The sequence below is a fragment of the Nomia melanderi genome, unplaced genomic scaffold (assembly GCF_051020985.1).
Source record: "Nomia melanderi isolate GNS246 unplaced genomic scaffold, iyNomMela1 scaffold0142, whole genome shotgun sequence".
NCBI lineage: Eukaryota > Metazoa > Arthropoda > Insecta > Hymenoptera > Halictidae > Nomia > Nomia melanderi.
In genome coordinates, this window is record NW_027475257.1 from 25,836 (window position 1) to 49,961 (window position 24,126).

Below are 24,126 nucleotides of genomic sequence, written 5' to 3' on the forward strand. Positions count from 1 at the left end.
AAACTGTATAAAACTATAGAAAATTATATAACACTATGTAAAACTATATAAAACTATTAAAAGTGTATAAAACTATATAAAACTATATAATACAATATAAAACTATATCAAAATATATAAAACTATATAAAACTATATAAAACTATATAAAACTATATAAAACCATATAAAACTTTATATCACTATATTAAACTATAAAAAACCATATAAAATTATAAGAAACTATATAAAAGTATATGAAACTATTTAAAACTATATAAATCTACATAAAACTATACAAAACTAAATAAAACTATATAAAACTATATAAACCTATATAAAACTATATAAAACTATATAAAACTATGTCAATTTATATAAAGCTATATAAAAGTACATAAAACAATATCAATATATATCAAACTAGATAAACCTACACAAAACAATAACAGTCTATATAAAACAATATAAAACTACATAAAACAATATCGATCTATATAAAATTATGTAAAACTGTATAAAACTATATAAAACTATGTAAAACTATGTAAAACTATATATAACTATGTAAAACTATATAAATCTATTAAAAATATAAAACTGTATTAAACAACACAAATCAACAGAAAACTATATAAAACTATATAAAACTATGTAAAACTATATGAAACCAATAAAACTATATAAAACAATATAAAACTATATAAAACTATATAGAACTATATAAACCTATTAAAACTATATTAAACTATATAAAACTATATAAAACTAGGTAAAACTATATAATACTATTAAAAAGTTTATAAATCTATATTAATCTATATAAAGTTATATAAAACTATACAAAACTATATAAAACTATATAAAACTATATGAAACCATATAATACTATATAAAACTAATATAACTATATGAAACTATATAAAACTATATAGAACAATATAAAACTATATAAAACTGTATAAATCTATATAAAACTATTTAAAACTATATAAAACTATATAAAACTATATAAAACTGAATAAAACTATAAAAAACTATATAGAACAATATAAAACTATATAATATTGTTGCGCTGGGCGGGTCCTGGGGTGCTCGCCCGCGACATGTTTATTTACAATGTTCTTATTTACACTAATATTTACAATTTCATACAAATATTACAGAATGTAGTCTATAGCTCAACACGTCTATTCTCGTCAACGTTCGCTCAAAGACTACTCGTTTGTATTCGTTTACTCTGACCAACTCCTTAGCGACCAGTTTATTTCAACCCCCTTCAGATCCTAAGGGTTGGTTCAGCCGAGCGTGCTAGAGGGACGATTTCGACACATCGCAACCTCGTTAATTCGATGTATCGCTACAATATTGTATCAAAATATATAAAAATATATAAAACTTATAAAACTATATAACGACTATATAGAACTAGATAAAACTATATGAAAATAATAAATCTATATAAAACTATATAATACTGTATAAAACTAAATAAAACTATATAATATTATATAAAACTACATAAAAATATATAAAACCATATAAAACTATATAAAACGATATAAAACTGTATAAAACTATATAAAACTAATAAAACTAATATAACTATATAAAACTATATAATATTATATAAAACTATATAAGAATTTATAAAACCATATAAAACTAATAAAACTATATGAATCTATATAAAAATATATAAAACTGTATAAAACTGTATAAAACTAAATAAAACTATATAAAACTAATAAAACTATATTAAACTATATAAAACTATATAAAATTATACAAAATTATATAAACCCTTATAAAAATATGTAACACTATATGAAACCATATGAAGCCGTATAAAACTATATCAAATTATACAAAACTAATAAGACTATATAAGACTATATAAAACCATATAAAATTATATGAAACTAATAAAACTATATAACAACTATATAGAACTGTATAAAACTATATAAAAATATATAAGACTATATAAAACTATATAAAACTAATAAAACTATATGAAACTATGTAAAATTATATAAAACTTTATAAAACTAATAAAACTGTACAAAACTATATAATACTATATAAAACTAGTAATACTACATAAAATTATTAAAACTACATAAAATTATTAAAGCTATATAAAACTATATAAAACCATATAAAACTAATAAAACTAAATAAAACTATATAATACTATATGAAACTATATAAAACCATATTAAACTATTTAAAACTATATAAAATTAAATAAAACTAATAAAACTGTATGAAACTATATAATAGTATATGTGTCTACATGAAACTATATAAAACTATAAGAATCTATATAAAACTATATAAAACTGTATGAAACTATATAAAACTATATAAAACTATAAAACAATGTAAAACTATGTAAAACTATATAAAATTATATAAAATTATATAAAACTATATGAAACTAATGAAACTATACGAAACTATATAAAACTAATAAAACTAATAAAACTAATAAAACTAATAAAACTAATAAAACTAATAAAACTATATGAATCTATATAAAACTATATAAAACTGTATAAAACTATATAGAACTATATAAAACTAATATAACTACATAAAACTATATAAAACTATAAAAACTATATAAAACTATATAAAACTAATAAAACTATATAGAACTATATAACACTAATAAAACTATATGAAAATATGTAAAACTATATAAAACTAATAAAACTAATAAAACTAATAAAACTATATAAAACTATATAATGTTATATAAAACTATATAAGAATTTATAAAACCATATAAAATAATAAAACTATATGAATGTATATAAAACTATATAAAACTGTATAAAACTGTATAAAACTATATAAAACTATATAAAGCTACATGAAACTATATAAAACTAATAAAGCTACATGAAACTATGTAAAACTATATAAAACTAATAAAACTATATAAAATTATATAATACTATATAAAACTATATAAAACTAGTAAAACTGTGTAAAACTATATAATACTATATAAAACTATATAAAACTATAAAAAACTGTATAAAACTAATAAAACTAATAAAACTATATGAAACTGTATGAACCCATATAAAACTATATAAAACTGAATAGAACAGTATAAAACTATATAAAACTATATAAAACTATATAAAACTATATAAAACTGTATAAAACTATATAAAAATATATAAAGCTATATAAAACTATGTAAAACTGTATAAAACTATATAAATCTATATAAAACTATAAAAAACTATATAAAAGTATGTAAAACTAATAAAACTATATAGAACTGTATATAACTATATAAAACTATATAAAACTATATAAATCTATATAAAACTGTATAAAACTATATAAAACTGTACAAAACTATATAAAACAAATAAAACTATGTAAAACTATGTGAAAATATATAAAACTATACAAAACTGTATAAAACTATATAAAACTAATAAAACTATGTATAACTATATAAAACTAATAAAACCGTATAAAACTATATAATACTATATAAAACTATATAAAACTATATAAAACTATATAAAACTAATAAAACTATATAAAACTATATAATACTATATAAAACTATATAAAAATTTGTAAAGCTATATAAAACTATATCAAACTATATAAAATTAATAAAACTGTATAAAACTATATAAAACTGTATAAAAATATATAAAACTATATAAAAGTGTATAAAATCATATGGAACTATATAAAACTATATAAAACTAATGAAACCATACAAAACTATATAAAACTATATAAAACTATTTAAAACTGTATAATACTATATAAAACTGCATAAAACTAATAAAACTGTATGAAACTATATAATACTATATATAACTATATGAAACAATATAAAACTGTATAAAACGATATAAATCTATATAAAACTATATAAAACTCTCGTCTGGAGCCTCGATGGAAGGCGGGGGAGGCCTAGCTCCCAGGTTCCCCGCCGGTAAGTACATGTTGAGGAAGTACTCATGTACCCTGTCCTTAGGCACTTTGCAGTGCAAGGACGGGCCCATGAGCACCTCCTGAAGAGCACGCCGGCGGTTCTGCCTGAAGAGCCGTTGTATGCGCGTAGCCTCCCTTACCTGGTCTCCCCGCGTTGGTCCACCTGCCAACACATTACGATCTCGGTGACCGTTCGAACCGCGAGCCGCTTGGTCGCCCGACACGCCCCTAGCTCTCGCACGCCTTTGGGGCCTACCTGTCCCGCCCCTCTCGTGGTCGGTCCCCCGACTCTGAAGCCCTGACGGTATGCTGCGATTTCCCTCGTAACATCCTCCAGCTGCTCCAGGGAGCCAGCGTTCTGCGCAATGCCGATCAGCAACGCTCTCTCCGAAGGAAACGCTTTCCCGACCAAAGGTCGGATGGCGCCCCTTCTTCGAGAGGGATGCCCGGATGCCGCAGGACGCCTGGGCTCACGAGGTCTCGAGGCAGGCGAGGGTGCGGTCGCCTCCGTCGCGGAGGCAGGAGCACCCCTCACGGTTACATTAACGGTGACGGGCCTCCGATTATCCCTCCCCGCGCGATTTAATACTACCCCTTCCCGCAAAGTAAAAAGGGAGACGGGTGCCCCCACGTGGGACGCTCGGTAGTAGCGAAGGGCTAAACGATGTTACGCTACTCACCGAGGGCGCCCCGGAGCACCCTGCTCCAGGCCGATGCGCTTTATTGTGCGCGGCGCTGTTGTTGTTGTTGCTGCTGCTGCTGCTGCCCGGAGGCGGCCGGGCGAGTGACTTTTCTCGCGGTGATAGAGGAGGCGTCGTCGTCCTCTTCTCTGGCGGCAGCGGCTGCGCCTCCTCTTCGGACGACGAGCTCAACGACAGGATCCCACTGTGGTGACGTTGGCGGGATCCAGCGGTGATTCGCCACGGCTCCGGTGATGATTCCGGGGTTGCGGCTGCCCCGGCCGGCTGCCGCCCCTCCACCTCTCCGATGGGTGGGAGGAGCGGGGCCGCTGGAGATGGTGGTAGCGGCCTGGCCACCATCGCTCCTCCTACAATAAGCAGGGGGGTCATTATCGGCACCCCGCTGCAGGTGGTGGTAACGGCGGAGCTGCACAACGTCACCATACTCGCCGACGTTACCGGTAACGGAGCCCCCTGCTCGCCGCGGATGGTCGGCGGCGTCCTGGGGCTCCGGTGCTTCCTCGGTGGGGGGCTGCGTCTTGGTGGTCGTGGTGATGGCCCGGGCAGTGTAGGGGTGGCCCGGGTTGCTGTACGCAGCCCCCTTTCCGGCGCGACGTGTATCGGCGTGGGAGGTGACGTGTGGGAAAGGGCGCCCGCTGTGACGGCGGCGTATGATGGCGAAGCCGCTGTCCTTACCCCCGAGGGTTTCCTTTGGGCGGCCCGAGGTGGTGATGGGCCGCTGGATGGACTGTTCCCTTGAGCCACCGCCCTTGGAGATGGAGTTTGAGCGGTGGGTGTCCCTCCTAATCTCGGGGGCGTTCTTCTGGCTCCGGTCGCAGCCGCTACCGTCCCCCGGGTGGTGGTGGTGGTGGTCCTTCTGCCCACCTCCACCGGGGCGCTGGCACCCCTCGTACCCCGTGTCACCCGCCCTTGTGTGGTGGTGGGCGGGGTCATCGCTGGAGAGGTGCCAGTCGGTAGCGGGGGCCGTTCATCTGCCCGGTGGGGTGGGCCTCGTTGTGGTAGCGGCTGAGGGACCGGAGCCCCTCCTGGTAGCAGGCGCCCTTGCAGCCGGCGGCGATGTCCTAGGAGCAGCCGACCCCGTTCGCCGCGGCGGGCTGCCGCTCTTATTGACCGGTAGCGTCCCCTTGGGTTTGTGGTAGATTGGTTGCGGGGGCGCGGGCCGGGCGCTGGTGGTCGGCCCAATGTTGATGGTTAGCGTGGGAGTGCTGGACCGGCTTCAGTGCCCGCCCCCCCCTAGCCATCGGTCTCGTTGTCGTCGTCTTCGTCGTCGTCCTCGTAGTCCTCGTTGTTGTCCCCGTCGTAGTTGCAGATGTTATAGCTGTTGCCGTTGTTGTTGCCGCTGCCGCCATTGTGCGCCGCGTCGTGCAGGTGGTGATTGCCATCCCCGTTGAATCCTTCGTCGTAGAAAGGGTGTGGGTGGGCGGCAACGTCGCGGCGCACATCGTTTGCGGGGGCGGGGACTGGACCGCCAAATTGGCAGCAGCTAACGTAACAGCGCGCGGTACTGCGGGGGCGAATAACGCGGAACTCCCCCGACGAGAGGTGTTGCTCGAACCGGTCGAACCTGTCACGGGAACTGTACAAGTCCCACACGGATTGTTCTGCTGGTCGGATTTGTGTAAAAAGTCGTGGTGCAGCCTCTCCACCTTGAGAGGATACCTCCCATCGCCGGTGAAGCTGCACTCACGACACTTGTACGCCAATACAACGCCCGGATGATGTTTCCGGGCGTGCTTTGTCAAATCCGTGTGGTACTTGTGCACGCCACTCATCCTGATCCCGGGGACACCGAAGCAGGCAGGGCATCGGAACTCCGCTGGGAAGGGAAACTCTATCACCAGGGCGAGATTATTACTCCCCTCGGTAGTGCAGGAGGTGACTGACGCACTATCACCGCGGTCCTGCATCGCTCTTAAGACTAAGTCCTACGCTAAGTGAGACAGAAGAAGAGACAGAGTTGCTGTGGCAAATATTTCTAAGTGCCACATCGAGGCGAAACGGGGAGGATAGACAGAGTGGGAATAACAGAGTAAGAGAAGAGAAAACTAAGTCCAAAACGACAGAAGGAATACCGCCACGCGCTAACACCCTACTGACTCCGCCGGCTCTAAGTCCGGTGTCGAAGTCTGCCTGGAAAAATGACATCCTCCGACGTGGCAGTCGGTAGGGATACTAACAGGTGACGGTTACGGAGGAGTGCAGCGATCTCGATGGAGGAAGAGCGACGGAATCGCCCACTCCACCGAGGACTGCACGGGGGTTGTACCGCAAGCGGGCCGACCTGAGGTTCACTCACTAATGGGAGAGTGGAGTCAGCCTCCACGCGGGCGGTGACTGAAGGGAAAAGAAGGAAGTGGAGGCGCCACTCGACTCGGACCTCACGCGTCCCGGTCCGTTGACACACCTCAACGGATGGGAGCGATCGAAGGTGTGGGTGGACGCGTAGGGGTAAGGTAGAGGACTACCGACGATGATTCGAGCACCGCAGATGGCTGGAGACCGGCTGCGTTACCCTCCTCACTGCCGGGGGGATAGAAAGAGAAGAGAGACTCACTCGGCGCAGGAGTCCAGCGATGCAGGAGCGCTCTCCGAGGGGAATAACACCTCGCTCCTGATTCCTGTTCTAGCGGTGGTAGGCGTGGATCAGGCGAGCCGTCCTTCCCGTCGGGGTTGCCGATGGCCAAGTCCTGGTGGGTCGTAGGGGTGTTAGATGACCCACGTAGAGGAAGACCAGGGCTGATGGGGTTGGCCTGTGGTGGTTGTTGGCCTCCAAGTAGAGGGCTGGTTGTCCTAGGACCCTCTTAGACCCTCAGTAGACCCTGGTCGTCCTCTCCCTCGGTTGTCCACGGAAGCAGGATGGTGGGCGGCGCAGGTGATGGTGCGCAGGTGATCCTCCCGCGCAGGTGGGCGGCGCAGGTGTACTCCCGCGCAGGCTCGATCCGGTCCCGTGGCGAAGGCACTTTATCACACTTCACCGCACAACACCTCGAGCACTGATCGTGAACAGACCTTGCCGCGAACACGCCCGATCGCAACTCGGCCCGCACTGTTGCGTAGTACCGCGGCGGGTGAATTTACCGCGATTTCGGGACTTCGCGGAGCCAGAATATTAAGGGGCTTACTCTTTGGAGTCCCGAGTCGGTCCAGAAGGTGAAAAAAGATAAGAGCTCTAATTAGCAGCGCTAATTGAGCCGTTTCTGGCGGCACTGCAGTGCCGGACCGACTCACGGTGGAAGTGGAGCGAGCCCCAACGATCCGCCTGACTCCAAAGATCAGGTTCATTTTCTGACTCCGCGATGCGGAGTGTATCAGATATTAAGCTGATAAGAACAGATAAAAAGCGCTTTATTCACAAAGAATGTTCCCCCAGCCTTACATTGTTTGGCTGGGGGTGGATACATAGTAGCGCCTTTATGGCGAAGGCAAAATAGTTGATATAACTCTATAGCGTCTGTCGCTATTTTCAGATATCAATCTGCGGTGGCTCTTATCTCATAAACACCTTAGCATTTATATGAATCTAGCAAGAGTCTGAATATGTATATATTAGTGGAAGTAGATAGTTAATCGAATAAATAGCCAAACTAGAATAAATTATATAAATAAATAAATAATAGTAGCGTAGATTAAATAAACAAATATACATAGCATACATAAATATAAACAAGAAAAGAAGAGGCACAGAAATATATAAATATACATAAATAAATAAATAAATAAATAGATAAAATAAATAACCAAACAAAAATAAGCGAGAATATACATTGAAGATTAAATAAACAAATATACATAGCATAAATAAATATGGACAAAATAAATATAAGTGCAGATATATAGCTAAAGGTAATTTTCAATATATACAATTCAGTGGTTAAATATGTACATAATATGTAGTTCCTAGTCGAATCCGGGCTCTACTGTGCCCAGGCCTTCGCCATAGAAAACAGCACAAAAATAAAATAAAATAAATAGATATATAAATATAAATACGATTACAAGCATCTCAGTAGCGGCTATTTGGCATTTCAATTAGGGCGCATGCGCGGAAGTGCAGTTATAGAGAAGCGGTTAGTATAGAATTAGAGTAGGCGGTTGAGGTAGAGAATGATTAAAATGAATAGGTCAGATAGATAAAATAATCAAGTAAATAAATAAATAAATAATAAATAATAAATAAATACATAAATAGATAAATAAATAAACTGGGATGAAAAAATCAGAAATATAAAAAAATTAAAGAAAAATAAAACAAAGAGTACCAAATTGATGAATAATTAGAACCAGTGTCACATCACTAATTAAGAAACCGTTACCAAATCTCGTAGTTAGTTCAGAAAGAAAAAATAAATAGATATGTAAATAAATACGTAAATAAATAAATATGTAGATGAATAAATATGTACATAAATAAATATGTGAATAAATAAATGTGTAAATAAATAAATAAATATGTAAGTAGAATGAAAGAAAAAAGAAAAAAAATATGTAACTAAATAGATAAATATATCGTTAGTCAGTATGTTTGAAATGGTTAAGTAAATAGATAAATAAAAACCAGGAAAAGAATATAATTAAATGAGTTAATAACTAAATAAATAAGTAGCTAAATAAACAGAGTAAGATAGATAGAATATTAATAGTTATATACACTTTGATCTTATCCATACGGCCGAGAAGCGAGAAGGATTTGGGCTACGCGAGTACATGTTCATCTTAACAATAAGGCCGAGAAGCGATCTGGATGGGTGTTATGCGAGTTCCCTATGATCTTACCCATAAGGCCGAGACGCGATCTGAATGTGTGTTACGCGAGGACACTTTGATCTTAGCCATAAGGTCTACAAGCGACCTGGATTTGGGTTATTCGAGTACACTTTGACCTTACCCATAATGCCGAGAAGCGATCTGAATGTGCGGTATGCATGTACACTTTGATCTTATCCATAAGGCCCAGAAGCGAACTGGATTTGGGTTATTAGAGTACACTTTGAGCTTAGCCATCAGGCCGAGAAGCAACCTGGATGTGTATTGTGCGAGTACACTTTGATCTTAGCCATTAGGCCGAGAAGCGATATGGATGCGTGTTATGCGAGTACACTTTGATCTTAGCCGTAAGGCCGAGAACCGATCAGAATGTCTGTTATGCGAGTACGCTTTGAACTTAGCCATTACGGCGAGAAGCGATCCAGATGTCTGTTATGCCTTTGCAGCTTCATCTTTGACATCAGTCGAGAAGCGATCTGGATTTGGGTTATACGAATACACTTTGACCTTAGCCATAAGATCGAGAGGCGAAGTGGATGTGTGTTAAGCGAGTACACTTTGATCTTAGGCATAAGGCCGACAAGCGATCTGGATATGTGTTATGCGAGTACACTTTGATCTTAGCCATACGGCAGAGCAGCGATCCGGATTTGGGTGATTCGGGTATACTTTGGTCTTAGCCATAAGACCGAGTAGGGATCTGGATATGTTTTGTGCGAGTACACTTTGATCTTAGCCATAAGGACGAGAAGGGATCTGGGTGTGTGTTATACAAATGCACTTTGATCATAGCCATAAGGCCGAGATGCTATCTGGTTGTGTGATATGCGAGTACACTTCGAACTTATCCATGAGGCCGAGAAGCGATCTGGATCTCTGTTATGCGAGTACACATTGGTCTTAGGCATAAGGCCGAAAAGCAATCTGGATTTGTGTTATACGGGTACACTTTGATCTTAGCGATACGGCTGAGAAGCGATCGGGATATGTGCTATGCGAGTAAACTTTGATCTTAACCATACTGCCGAGCAGAGCTCTGGTTTTGGTTTATTCCAGTACACTTTGATCTGAGCAATAGGGCCGAGAAGCGATCTGGATGTGTGTTATGCGATTACACTTTGATCTTAACCACAAGGCCGAGAAGCGATCTGGATGTGTGTTTTCCGATTACACTCTGATCTGAGCCATAAATCCGAGAAGCGACCTGGATCTGCGTTATGCGAGGACACTTTGATCTTAGTCATAAGGCCGAGAAGCGATCTGCATTTGGGTTATTCGAGTCCACTTTGATCTTAGACATAAGGCTGAGAAGCGATCGGGATATGTGCTATGCGAGTAAACTTTGATCTTAACCATACTGCCGAGCAGCGCTCTGGTTTTGGTTTATTCCAGTACACTTTGATCTGAGCAATAAGGCCGAGAAGCGATCTGGATGTGTGTTATGCGATTACACTTTGATCTTAGCCATAAGGCCGAGAAGCGAACCGGATGTGTGTTATGCATGTACACTTTGATCTTATCCATAAGGCCCAGAAGCGAACTGGATTTGGGTTATTAGAGCACACTTTGAGCTTAGCCATCAGGCCGAGAAGCAACCTGGATGTGTATTGTGCGAGTACACTTTGATCTTAGCCATACGGTCGAGAAGCGATGTGGATGTGTATTACGCGAGTTCACAATGATCTTAGCTGTAAGGCCGAGAAGCGATGTGGATTAGTGTTATGGGTGTGCACTTTGATCTTAGACATAAGGCCGAGATGCGATCTGGATGCGTGTTATAGGGCTACATTCTGGTCTTAGCCATAAGGTAGAGAAGCGAACTGGATTCGGGTTATGCGATTACACTTTGATTTTAGCCATAAGGCCGTGAAGCGTTCTGGATTTGGGTTATTCGAGTACATGTTGATCTTAGTCATAAGAGTGAGAAGCGATATAAATTTGGGTTATGCGAATACACTTTGATCTTAGCCATACGGCCGAGAAGCGATCAGGATGTGTGTTATGCGAGTGCACCTCGATCTTATCCGTAAGGCCGAGAAGCGATCTGGATTTGGTTTATTCGAGTACACTTTGATCTTAGCCATTAGGCCGAGAAGCCATCTGGATGTGTGTTATGCGGGTACCCTTTGATATTAGCTATAAGGAGGACAAGCGATCTGGATTTGGGTTATACGAGTACACTCTGAACTTCGCCATAACGGCCGAGAAGCGATCTGGATTTGTGTTATTCGAGTTCACTTTGATCATAGCCATAAGGCCGAGAAGCGATCTGAATGTGGTTTATTCGAGTACACTTTGAACTTAGCCGTACGGCCGAGAAGCCTCCAGGAATCCGGTTATTCGAGTACACTTTGATCTTTGCCGTAAGGCCAAGCAGCGATCTGCATGTGTTTTATGCAAGTACACAATGATCATAGGCTTAAGGCCCAAATGCGGGATAGATTAAGGTTATTCGAGTCCGCTTTGATCTTAGTTATAAGGTCGAGAAACGACCTGGATTTGTGTTATGCGAGTACACTCTGATCTTAGTCATAAGGCCGAGAAGCGACCTGTATGTCTGTTATGCTAGTAAAGTATATAAACTACATAAAAGTATATAGAACTATATAAAACTGTGTAAAACTAAAAAAAACTATTAATACTATATAAAACTATATAAAACAACGTAAAACCATATAAAACTATATACAACTCTATAAAACTATGTAAAACCAATAAACTATATGAAACTATTCAAAACTATATAAAACTATATAAAACTATATAAATCTATGTAAAACTATTTAAAACTATATAAAACTATAAAAAACTAATAATACTATATAAAACTATATAAAACTATAGAAAACTATATAAAACTATATAAAACTATAAAAAACTAATAATACTATATAAAACTATATAAAACTATATAAAACTATATAAAACTATATAAAACTCTATAAAACAAATAAAACTATACAAAACTAATAAAACAATATAAAACTATATAAAACTATATAAAGCTATATAAGACTATTTAAAAGAATACAAAACAATAAAAAACTAATAATACTATATAAAACTATATACGACTATATAAGACTATATAAAACTATATAAAACTATATGAAACTATATAAAACTATATAAACTTAGGAAAACTATATAAAATTATATGAAGCTATATAAAAGTATATAAAAATATGCAAACCTGATAAAACAATATAAAACTATACAAAACTATGTAAAACTATGTAAAACTATGTAAATCTACATAAAACTAAGGAAAACTATGTAAAACTATATAAAACTATATAAAACTATATAAAACTATACAAAACTATATAAAACTACTAAAACTATATAAAACTATATAAAACTATATAAAACTATATAAAACTATATAAACTTAGGAAAACTATATAAAATTATATGAAGCTATATAAAAGTATATAAAAATATGCAAACCTGATAAAACAATATAAAACTATACAAAACTATGTAAAACTATGTAAAACTATGTAAATCTACATAAAACTAAGGAAAACTATGTAAAACTATATAAAACTATATAAAACTATATAAATCTATATAAGACTATGTAAAACTATATAAAACTATGCAAAACTATATAAAATTATATAAATGTATATAAAACTATGTCAAACTAATAAAACTATATGAAACTATATAAAACTATATAAAACTATATAAAACTATACAAAACTATGTAAAACTATATAAAACTATATGCAACTATACAAAACTATATAAAACTATATAAAACTATATAAAACTATATAAAACTATGAAAAACTATATAAAACTAATAAAACTATATAAAACTATATAAAACTATTTAAAACTACATATAACTATATAAAACTATATAAATCTATTATAACTATATTAAACTATTTTATTATATTTATTGTATATATATGTGTATATATATATATAAATATTTAATATATATATATATAAATATATGTATCTATATATATGTTAAATATTTATATATTTATAAATGTAAAATATTTAGGGAGGTTTTAATTATTTATTAAATAATAATTTTAATTTAAATATTTAATTATATGTAAATATGTATACATTATATATTAATTATTTCTTTATATAAATATTAATATTTAATATATATATACAAGTAATATTGTATATATATATATTAAATATTTATATGTATAGTCTATAATTATTTATTAATTATATAATAATTTAATTTAATTAAATATAAAATTGATTAATTTAATATTAATTTATGTAGAAATTATTTATTTTTTTATTAAATATTTATTTATAGATATTTTAGATAAGTAAGGTAAAAATTCTACCGAATAACGTTTATTGAAAGTAAAAGAATTTTAGTCGGTAGTTTTAATTTCCAGTGAAAAAATTTAATCAGTAATAAATTGAATAGATTTAATTTGAGTTAGGGAGATTTTAATTAAATTTAAAGAATTTATTGTGGATATTTTTTTATAGATGAATTTTAATTGAAAAATAAAGGTTATTGATTTTAAAATTTTAATTAATTATTTAATTTAATTTATTATATAAAATTTTTATTTATTAAAATTTTAATAGTTTTAATAATTTTATTTTAGAAATTAATTTTTTTTATTAATTAATGTTATAATTAGAAATTTAATTTAAATAAAGGATAAATAAGTGCCAGCATCTGCGGTTAAACTTTATTTATAAATTGATTTAATTAAATTTTAAATAATTTGTTTAGATAATTAGTTTTTATTAAATTTTTATTGGTGAAATATACAAATTTAATTAATTAAATTTTTATAGATATTATTTTTATTAAATATTTAAAGTAAACTAGGATTAGATACCCTATTATTGAATATGAAAATTATAATTTAATAATTAAATGTTAATCATTAAAATTAAAAAATTTGGCGGTTAAATATCTTTAAATTAGAGGAAGTTGTAGATTAATTTGATAATCCACGTTAAGACAAACTGAAGATATTGATTATGTATTGTCGTTTAGTAAGATTATAAATTTAAGTTTTATAATTTAAAAATATTTTTTTTAAATATAAGAATTCAGATCAAAATGTATTTTTTTTTAGATTTATATGAGTTACATTAAATTAAATTTTTGAATTTAAAATTTTAATATTTTTATAAAATTGGATTTAAAAGTAAAATAAATAAAATTTTATTGTTTGAATTTATTTTATTTAATGTACAAATCGCCCGTCAATTTCATTAAAATTGAAATAAGTCGTAACAAAGTGAGTGTATTGGAAAATGTACTTATTTAAAATTTTAGTTTAATAAAAATTTTTTATTTACAATAAAAAGATTAATTTTTATAATTTAAAATTTTATTAAATAGAATTTATATATATATAATATTTGTTATATTTATTTTTTTTTTTAAAGTAATTTAATTTTATATTATTTTAGTAAAATTTTTGAATAAATTTATTTTTTATTTAATAGTATTGTGAAAGAAATGTTTTAATTTTATAAAAATAAAATTTATTTTTGTACCTTTTGTATCAAGGTTATTTAATTTATATTTATAAATTTATGAATCTCGAAAATAAAATGATCTAAATAAATATAATATTATATGTAGCAAAATGTTTATTAATATTTATTTAGAAATGAAATTTTTTTCAAATTTTAGATATCTAGTTATTTTAGAATTGAATTTAATTCATATATTTAAATTAATTTTTATTATTGTTATTATATATATATATGTATACATATAATTTAAAATTTATTGAATATAAAAAATTTATGGGATAATCTATAAATTTATTTTATAATTTTAAAATTAAAGTTTATAAATTTATAAACATAAAATTTGTTATTAATATAAAATATTTTATAATTTATTTTTATTTATTATTAATTTAATTTTATTAATGAATTTTTTATAAAATAATATTTTAAAATTAATTGAAATTATTTATAATGATTAAATTAGTAATTAAATTTATTTAAAAATAAAATAAATATTATATTTATTTATATTTAAAGAATTCGGCAAAATTTATATTCAAATGTTTAACAAAAACATTTCTTTTTGATTTTATTTTAAGGTGAGCTCTACTCAATGAATTTGATTTTAAATAGTTGCAGTATTCATGACTGTGCAAAGGTAGCATAATAATTTGTCTTTTAATTAAGGTCTTGTATGAATCAGTTAATGAAATATAAACTGTTTCAAGTATAAATTATGAATTTAAATTTTAAGTAAAAATGCTTAATTTTTTTTAAGGGACGAGAAGACCCTATAGAATTTTATAATTTAGTTTATTAAATATTTTTAAAATTTAATTTTTATTTAATTGATTTATTATTTAATTGGGAGGATATTTAAATTTAATAAACTTTAAAATATTTTTATCAGTAATTATTGTAAAATTTTTGAGATTGTTTATAAGAATTATTAGAAAAAATTACCTTAGGGATAACAGCATAATATTTTTGGAAAGATCATATTTATAAAAATGTTTATGACCTCGATGTTGAATTAAAATTAAATTTAAATGAAGATATTTAAATATTAAGTCTGTTCGACTTTTTAAATTTTACATGATTTCAGTTCAGATCGGTGTAAGCCAGATCAGTTTATATCTTTAAATTAATTTTAAATTTTTGTACAAAAGGACTAAATTTATATAAATATTATTTTTAGTATAATTTAAATTTATTAATAATTATCTTGACAGAAAAGTGTTATAAATTTAGAATTTATGAATATTATAAGAATAAGTATTATAATAGATAATAATTTTATTTGAATTTAAGATAATTATTTTAGATTTTTTTATATTTATTATTTTATTAATTTTCAATTTAGTTAGAATAGCTTTTTTGACATTCTTTGAACGTAAATTGTTACGTTTAGTTCAATTTCGGGTAGGTCCGAATAAAGTTGGATTTTTAGGGTTTTTTCAACCTTTTAGAGATGCAATTAAATTATTGAGTAAAGAGTTGTTTTTGGTTATAAAAAGAAAGTTTTTAATTTATAAGTTTATACCAATTTTAATATTTTTGTTTTCTATATTAATTTGATTTATTTATCCAATAAATTGTTATATAATTTTTATTGATTATGGAATTTTATTTATGTTAATAATTATTGGTTTAATTGTTTATCCTGTAATGTTAAGAGGTTGAATTTCTAATTCAAATTATTCAATATTAAGTTCTATTCGATCTATTGCTCAATCAGTTTCTTATGAAGTTAGTTTATTTTTAATTTTGTTTTCTTTAATTTTATTAATTGAAGATTTTTCATTATATAATTTTTGAAAGTATCAATTTTATATGTATATATTTATATATATATTTCCTACTTATTTAATATTTTTAATTAGTATATTAGTTGAATTAAATCCTTCACCTTTTGATTTAATTGAAGGTGAATCTGAGTTAGTTTCAGGTTTTAATATTGAATATTTTAGAAGTATCTTTACTTTAATTTTTATATCTGAGTATTTAAGAATTGTTTTTGTTAGAGTTATTATAGTATTAATTTTTTTTGGTTTAGATTTAATAAGTTGAAATTTTGGTTTATTTGTTAATATTCATTTTTTTTTTATTATTTTGATACGTTCAATTTGTCCTCGAATTCGTTATGATCAATTAATAGATTTATGTTGAAAAAAATTTTTATTAATTTCTTTATATTATATTTTATTAAATTTTATATTTAAGGAATTTTTATTAATAATTATTTTTTAAATTTAATAGATTTAATAAATCTATATTATATTTTCAAAATATATGCTTATTTCAAGCTCATTAACTTAGTTATAATAAATAAGTTTATCTCAAAAATAATTTAAAATTGGAGAAATAAAGAAGTAGGAAAAATAGATAATTGAAAATAATTGTGTTAATTGAATATATGGATATTCAATTAATTGTTTTCCTAGTCATGTTAATATAATAAATGATATAATAAATAATCAAAAATTTATTTTATTTAAATAATAATATTTACATGAATTTATATTAGTTTTATTTAATATTGTTAATGTAATTAAAATTAAAATTGATAATAATAGAAAAATTACACCGCCTAATTTATTTGGGATAGATCGAAGAATAGCGTATGCAAATAAGAAATATCATTCAGGTTTAACATGTTCAGGAGTAACTATAGGATTTGCAAAAATAAAATTATCAGGATCACTTAGTATACAAGGAAATTTTATTGTAATTGAAAAAAAAGTATTAAAATAATTATATAACCATATAAATCTTTAATAATAAAATAAGGATTAAAAGATAATATGTAAAGTTTTCTTCTTAAGCCTATTGAATTATGAGAAAATCTTAAATGTAAGAACAATAAATGTAGAATTGCTATTAATAAAATAATTATTGGTAAAATAAAATGAAATGAATAGAATCGATTTAGAGTAGCATTATTAATTGAAAATCCTCCTCAAATTCATTGAACTATTATTTCTCCTAAATATGGGATAGCTGATAGTAAATTAGTAATTACGGTTGCTCCTCAAAAAGATATTTGTCCTCAAGGTAATACATATCCTAAGAATGCTGTTGCTATAGATAATAATAGAATAATAATTCCAATTAATCATACTTTTGTAAGTGTAAATGAAAAATAATAAATTCCTCGAGCGATATGAATAAATATTGATATAAAAAAGAATGAGGCTCCATGTATGTGAGTTAATCGTATAAATCACCCAAGATTAATATTTTTTATAATATGGATAGTTCTATCAAAAGCTAGATTAATGTTAGGGCAGTAATGAAAAGATAAGAATAATCCTGAAATGATTTGAATTATTAGGAATAAACCTAAAATTGATCCTAGATTTCATAAATAATTAATACTTATGGGTGTTGGTAAATTAATTAATGATATATTAAGTATTTTTGTTAATGGATTAAGATTAATTAACATATGAAAAATTTTTTTTTTTCATAAATATTAATTTTTGATTTTTCGTAATGATAAATTTGTTTTGTTAATTGTGGAAATTTTTACTGTTAAAATTAAAATTAATAATAATAAATTTATTAAATAAAAAGTGATTAAATTATAAGGATATTCATAGATTTTATAAATATTAATATTTTTTGTTAATTGAATTAATTATTATTTTATTTTTGTTTAAGTATAAATTTATGATAAAAAATAATAAAAATATAAAATTTATGAAGATAAAGTAATTATTTATCTTATTTTTTTTATAAAATAAGTTATTTATTAATCTAACAAAGTATATAAATATAATTAGTATTCTTCTAATGATTGTGATAAAAATTATTATTAAGTATAAAGATTTTTTTGGTAAAAAGGTATAATTTATTATTATTAAAGTTACAGTATAATAAATTAATATTAATATAAGATTTATTGGAGAGAAATTATTTTCTGAAATATTATATAATTTTATTCATATTAATATAATGATTTTAAAAATGATAATTTTAATAAATAGGTTTATTAGCTATAAGAATAAAGTTCTAATTTTAATTTACAAAATTAATATTTTATGTATTTAAATTATATAGCTTAATTTAATTTTATCAAGAAATAGTTTTAAAAAAATTTTAATTTTGGGAGTTAAAGATATTATTTTAAAATAATTTTTTTGAAATTTGTTAAATAAATTTATTTAATAGATTATTTTTTTTTTAAATTATAAGTGAATTTAATTATATATTATTATTATTTGTAATTATTTTATTAATGATATTAAGATTTAAGAGATTTTTATTAATTTTAATTTGTTTAGAGTTTTTATTAATTTTAATTTTACATTTAGTTTTAATATTATTAAATTTGGATTTAAATGATTGATTATTTTTAATTATTTTAATTATAGGAGTTTGTGAAAGTATAATTGGATTAGGATTAATAATTAGAATAATTTTTTTATTTAGGAATCAAAGTGTAAAAGTATTAAATTTAATATGATAATTTATATAATTTTTATAATAATTTTATTAATTTTTTTTAATAATAAGCATTTATTAGGAATATTAATATTATTATTTTGTGTAATTCCATTTTTTTGTTTTAATCAATTTGTAGAAAATGGAATAATTAATGAAATATTTAGAATGAATTTATATTCTTACATATTATTATCATTAACATTTGTAATTTTTAGTTTAATTTTTATTTTTTTTTATGTTAAAAATAATGATTTTTTTTATTTTAAAATATTAATATTAATATTATTAATTTCTTTAATTTTTGTATTTACTTCAATAAAATTATTAATATTTTATTTTATATTTGAAATTAGATTAGTTCTTATATTTTTTATTATTATAAAATGAGGTTTAGGTGAAATACGAGGATTAGCTTCATTTTATTTATTATTTTATACAATATTTCTTTCTTTACCTTTTTTAATTTTTATTTTGGATTTATGTTATTTTTATAATATTTTAATGATATATTATTTTGAAATATTAAAAATTAAGTATTTGAATATATTTATATTTTTATTTTTTATATATACATTTTTTGTTAAGATTCCTATATTTATATTTCATTCTTGGTTATTAAGAGCTCATGTTGAAGCTCCTGTTATTGGGTCAATAATTTTAGCAGGGATTTTATTAAAATTAGGAATTTATGGTTAAATTCGGTTTATGTTAATATTTATAAAAAATTTTATTGAATTTAATGAAATTATTATATATTTTAGAATTTTTGGATCAATATTAATTAGTATTTTATGTATACGTCAAATTGATATGAAAATTTTAGTAGCTTATTCTTCAGTTGTTCATATAGGGTTAACATTAAGGGAAATGATAACATTAATAAATAGTGGAATTAAAGGGAGATATATAATAATAATTTCTCATGGCTTATGTTCATCAGGGTTATTTTTTTTAGTAAATTTATGTTATTTATCAAGAAATAGACGATTAATATTAATAAATAAAGGATTAATAAATTTATATCCTAGAATGTCTTTAATATGATTTTTATTATGTAAATCAAATTTATCTGCTCCATTATCATTAAATTTAATTAGTGAAATTTTTTTAATTAGAAGTTTAGTTAATTGAAATTTTTTAAATTTATTTATTTTAATAATTTTAATATCTTTAAAGATTTTTTTATTCATTAAATTTATTTAGGTATACACAACATGGTGAATTTAATTTTTGTAAAATTAATAAATATAGTTTAATAGATTATTTAATTGTTTTATCTCATTGAATCCCTTTAAATTTATTTATTTTTAATTTATCAATATTTTTATAATTTGATTTTATTAAATTTAAGTAGTTTAAAAAAAATATTGAATTGTGATTTCAAAGATGTAATGTTTACTTTTAATTATTATTATAAGATTTATGGTTTATTTTTTATTTATATTTTTCTTTTCTTTTTTTTCGGATTTTATTTATATTTATTTAAAATTATTTATTTTATGGAATGAACAATTGTTGAAATGAATTCTATAAAATTTAGATTTGTTATTTATATTGATTTTATATCTATAATATATTTACGTACAGTTATTTTAATTACTGGAATTGTTATATTATATAGTGTTGAATATATAGAAGAAGATTTATATATTGAACGTTTTAAATTGTTAGTTTTTATTTTTAGAATTTCTATATGTTTAATAATTTTAAGACCTAGAATAATTGGTATTATTTTAGGTTGAGATGGGTTGGGGTTAATTTCTTATTGTTTAGTAATTTATTATCAAAATAAAAATTCTTATAATTCTGGTATATTAACTATTTGTTGTAATCGATTAGGGGATGTAGCTTTAATTTTAATTGTTTGTATATTGTCATTTTTTGGTTCTTGAAATGTTTTTTTTTATCAGGATTATAAATTAATTTTATTATTTATGTCAATTATAATATTAACAAAAAGTGCACAGTTTCCATTTTCTTTTTGGTTACCAGCAGCTATAACTGCACCTACACCTGTTTCTTCTTTAGTTCATTCTTCCACTTTAGTAACTGCAGGTGTTTATTTATTAATTCGTTATAATAAAATATTTATAGATTTAAATTTTATGAATATTGTTATATTATTAATTTTTAGTTTTACAATATTTACGTCTGGATTAATAGCAAATTTTGAACTAAATTTTAAAAAGATTATTGCTTTATCAACTTTAAGTCAATTAAGTTTTATAATAAGGATTTTATTGTTAGGTAATATTGATTTAGGATTTTTTCATTTAATTTGTCATGCTTTATTTAAGTCTACAATGTTTTTAAGTGTTGGAAGATTTATTCATATAAATTTAGGTATACAAGATTTACGTTTTTTTGGGGGAAATTATTATGTTAATCCTTTAAAAAGATTAATATTTATTTTATCAATTTTAAATTTATGTGGATTTCCCTTTATTACTGGTTTTTTTTCTAAGGATTTAATTATGGAGATATTTTATAATTTTAAGTTACTTAATTTTATTATAATTATGTTATATATTTCAATTATATTTACGATAAGTTATAGTATTCGTTTATTAAATTGGGTATTAATTTATTATGTTAATTATTTTATATATATATATATATATGTGAAGGAGGATTAAAATATATAAGTTATTCTTTTTTTTATGAGTTTTTTTAGAATTTTTTATGGTAAATATTTTTATAATATATTTATTTATGAAAATTTTAAGATAACATTAAATGATAAATATATTTTATTATTTATATATTTTTTGTCTTTAAGATTTTATTTTGAAAAGTTTAATTTTTTTAAAAAAAGAATATTTTGAGGTATTTAATTTTATTTTAAGTACATTTTATTCAGAATATTTATTAAAAATTTTGTATATTTGATTTATTAATAAAATATTTAATTTTGAGGTTATATTTGATAAATCTGTAGATAAAGTTTTTATAATAAATTTAAAATTTTTAATTAATTTTATAATTAAAAATGGTATTTTAATTAAAATTTATAAAGAAAATATTGGTGTTGTAAATATATTATTTTATTATTTAATTATTTTTATATTTTTTTTATTTATACAAATTTTATTATATTTAAATAGCTTAAATTTAGAGTATGATATTGAAAATATAATTATAATTGTTAAATTTTTAAATATTTATAAATTTTTAAGTAATAAACTTTTTTATACTGAAAATATAATGTTTTTAATAAACTATATAAATTTAGAAATATAAATGATTTATGTCATTTTGAAATGAATTAGAAGTTCATAGTTTATTATTTCATTAATTGGAATATTTTGTATTCATTTAAATTATTAACATTAATTTATCTCTATTTTGGTTTCAATTAATTAAGATATATTATAAAATTATTTTAAATTGCAATTTTAATGTTATATATTAATTTATTAACTAATATCCTAATTTTATATATATAGGAATAAGTTTATCCAAATAATTAAGTCGAAATTAATTTGTATTATTTTACTTTATATATATATAATTTTTTTAAATTCATATTAAATAATTAAATGTTCATTCGTATCATAATCTTATAAAAAGAATTATAATAAATATTAAAAACATTAAAATTGTTGAATTTTGTAAGTTATTTAGTGAATTAATAATAGGTAAGATTAAGATAATTTCTATGTCAAAAATTAGAAATATTAAAGTAATTTAAAAAAATTGAATAGAAAATGGTAATTGTGGGGATGTTAATTGGGCGAATCCGCATTCAAATGGTTTAATTTTTTCTCGGTCTTTATTTATTTTTATTGATAAAAATTTTGGAATAAAAATTAAAAATAATATTATTATTAAAATAAAAAATATTATATAAATTAAATTTTAATTGTAAATTTTTTAATTGGAAATTAAATGTAATTTTATTATACTATTTATATAATTTAATATATTCATCAATAAATTAAAATATATAAAATTAATCAGATTATATCAACAAAATGTCAATATCATGATGCTAGATCAAAATTTAAATGATGAATTATTGAAAAGTGATTTTTTTTTAATCGTAAAGAACAAATAATTAAAAATATGGTTCCAATAATTACATGAATTCCATGGAATCCTGTTGCTATAAAAAAAATTGATCCAAAAATTCTATCATTAAATGTAAAATTAGCTTCTAAATATTCAATATATTGTAGTATTGAAAAATATATTCCTAAATAAATTGTTATATTTAATAATTTTAATGATTTTTTATAATTATTTTTGATTAAATTATGTCTTCATGTAATTGTTATTCCTGAATAAATTAAAATAATTGAGTTTAATAATGGGATATCATATGGATTAAATATATTAATTATTTTTGGAGGTCATAAATTTCCAATTTCTATTGAAGGTGAAATTGATGAATGTAGAAAAGTTCAAAACAATGAAAAAAAGAAAAATAATTCAGAAATAATAAATAGAAGTATTCTAAATTTAATTATATTTATGATATTTAAATTATGGAATCCTTGAAATGTTCTTTCTCGAATTAAGTCTCGTCATCATTGATATGATGTTAGTATTAATGTAAATAAATTTAATAAATTAAGAAAGGAAAAATTTAAATTGAATCTAATAATATTATTAAATAATAAGTTTATAAGATTAAATGATAAAATTAATGGTCATGGTCTATTTGTTGTTATATGAAATGGATTATTTTTTGAATTTATAATTATATTAATTTTCATAAATTTAATTTGTTTCATTAAAATATAATAATGATAAAATTGAAAATACATAAGAT

General features: G+C 27.3%; 3 pseudogenes; 1 reads left to right on the forward strand and 2 right to left on the reverse strand.

Annotated features, from left to right (window-relative positions):
- Positions 1 to 7,842: 7,842 nt before the first annotated feature.
- On the reverse strand, positions 7,843 to 8,023 carry LOC116434456 (U2 spliceosomal RNA; annotated as a pseudogene).
- A 9,219-nt stretch (positions 8,024 to 17,242) lies between these two features.
- Positions 17,243 to 18,351, reverse strand: LOC143175619 (cytochrome b pseudogene; annotated as a pseudogene).
- Positions 18,352 to 19,937: 1,586 nt separating this feature from the next.
- LOC143175618 (NADH-ubiquinone oxidoreductase chain 4 pseudogene) lies at positions 19,938 to 20,555 on the forward strand (annotated as a pseudogene).
- Positions 20,556 to 24,126: the final 3,571 nt, after the last annotated feature.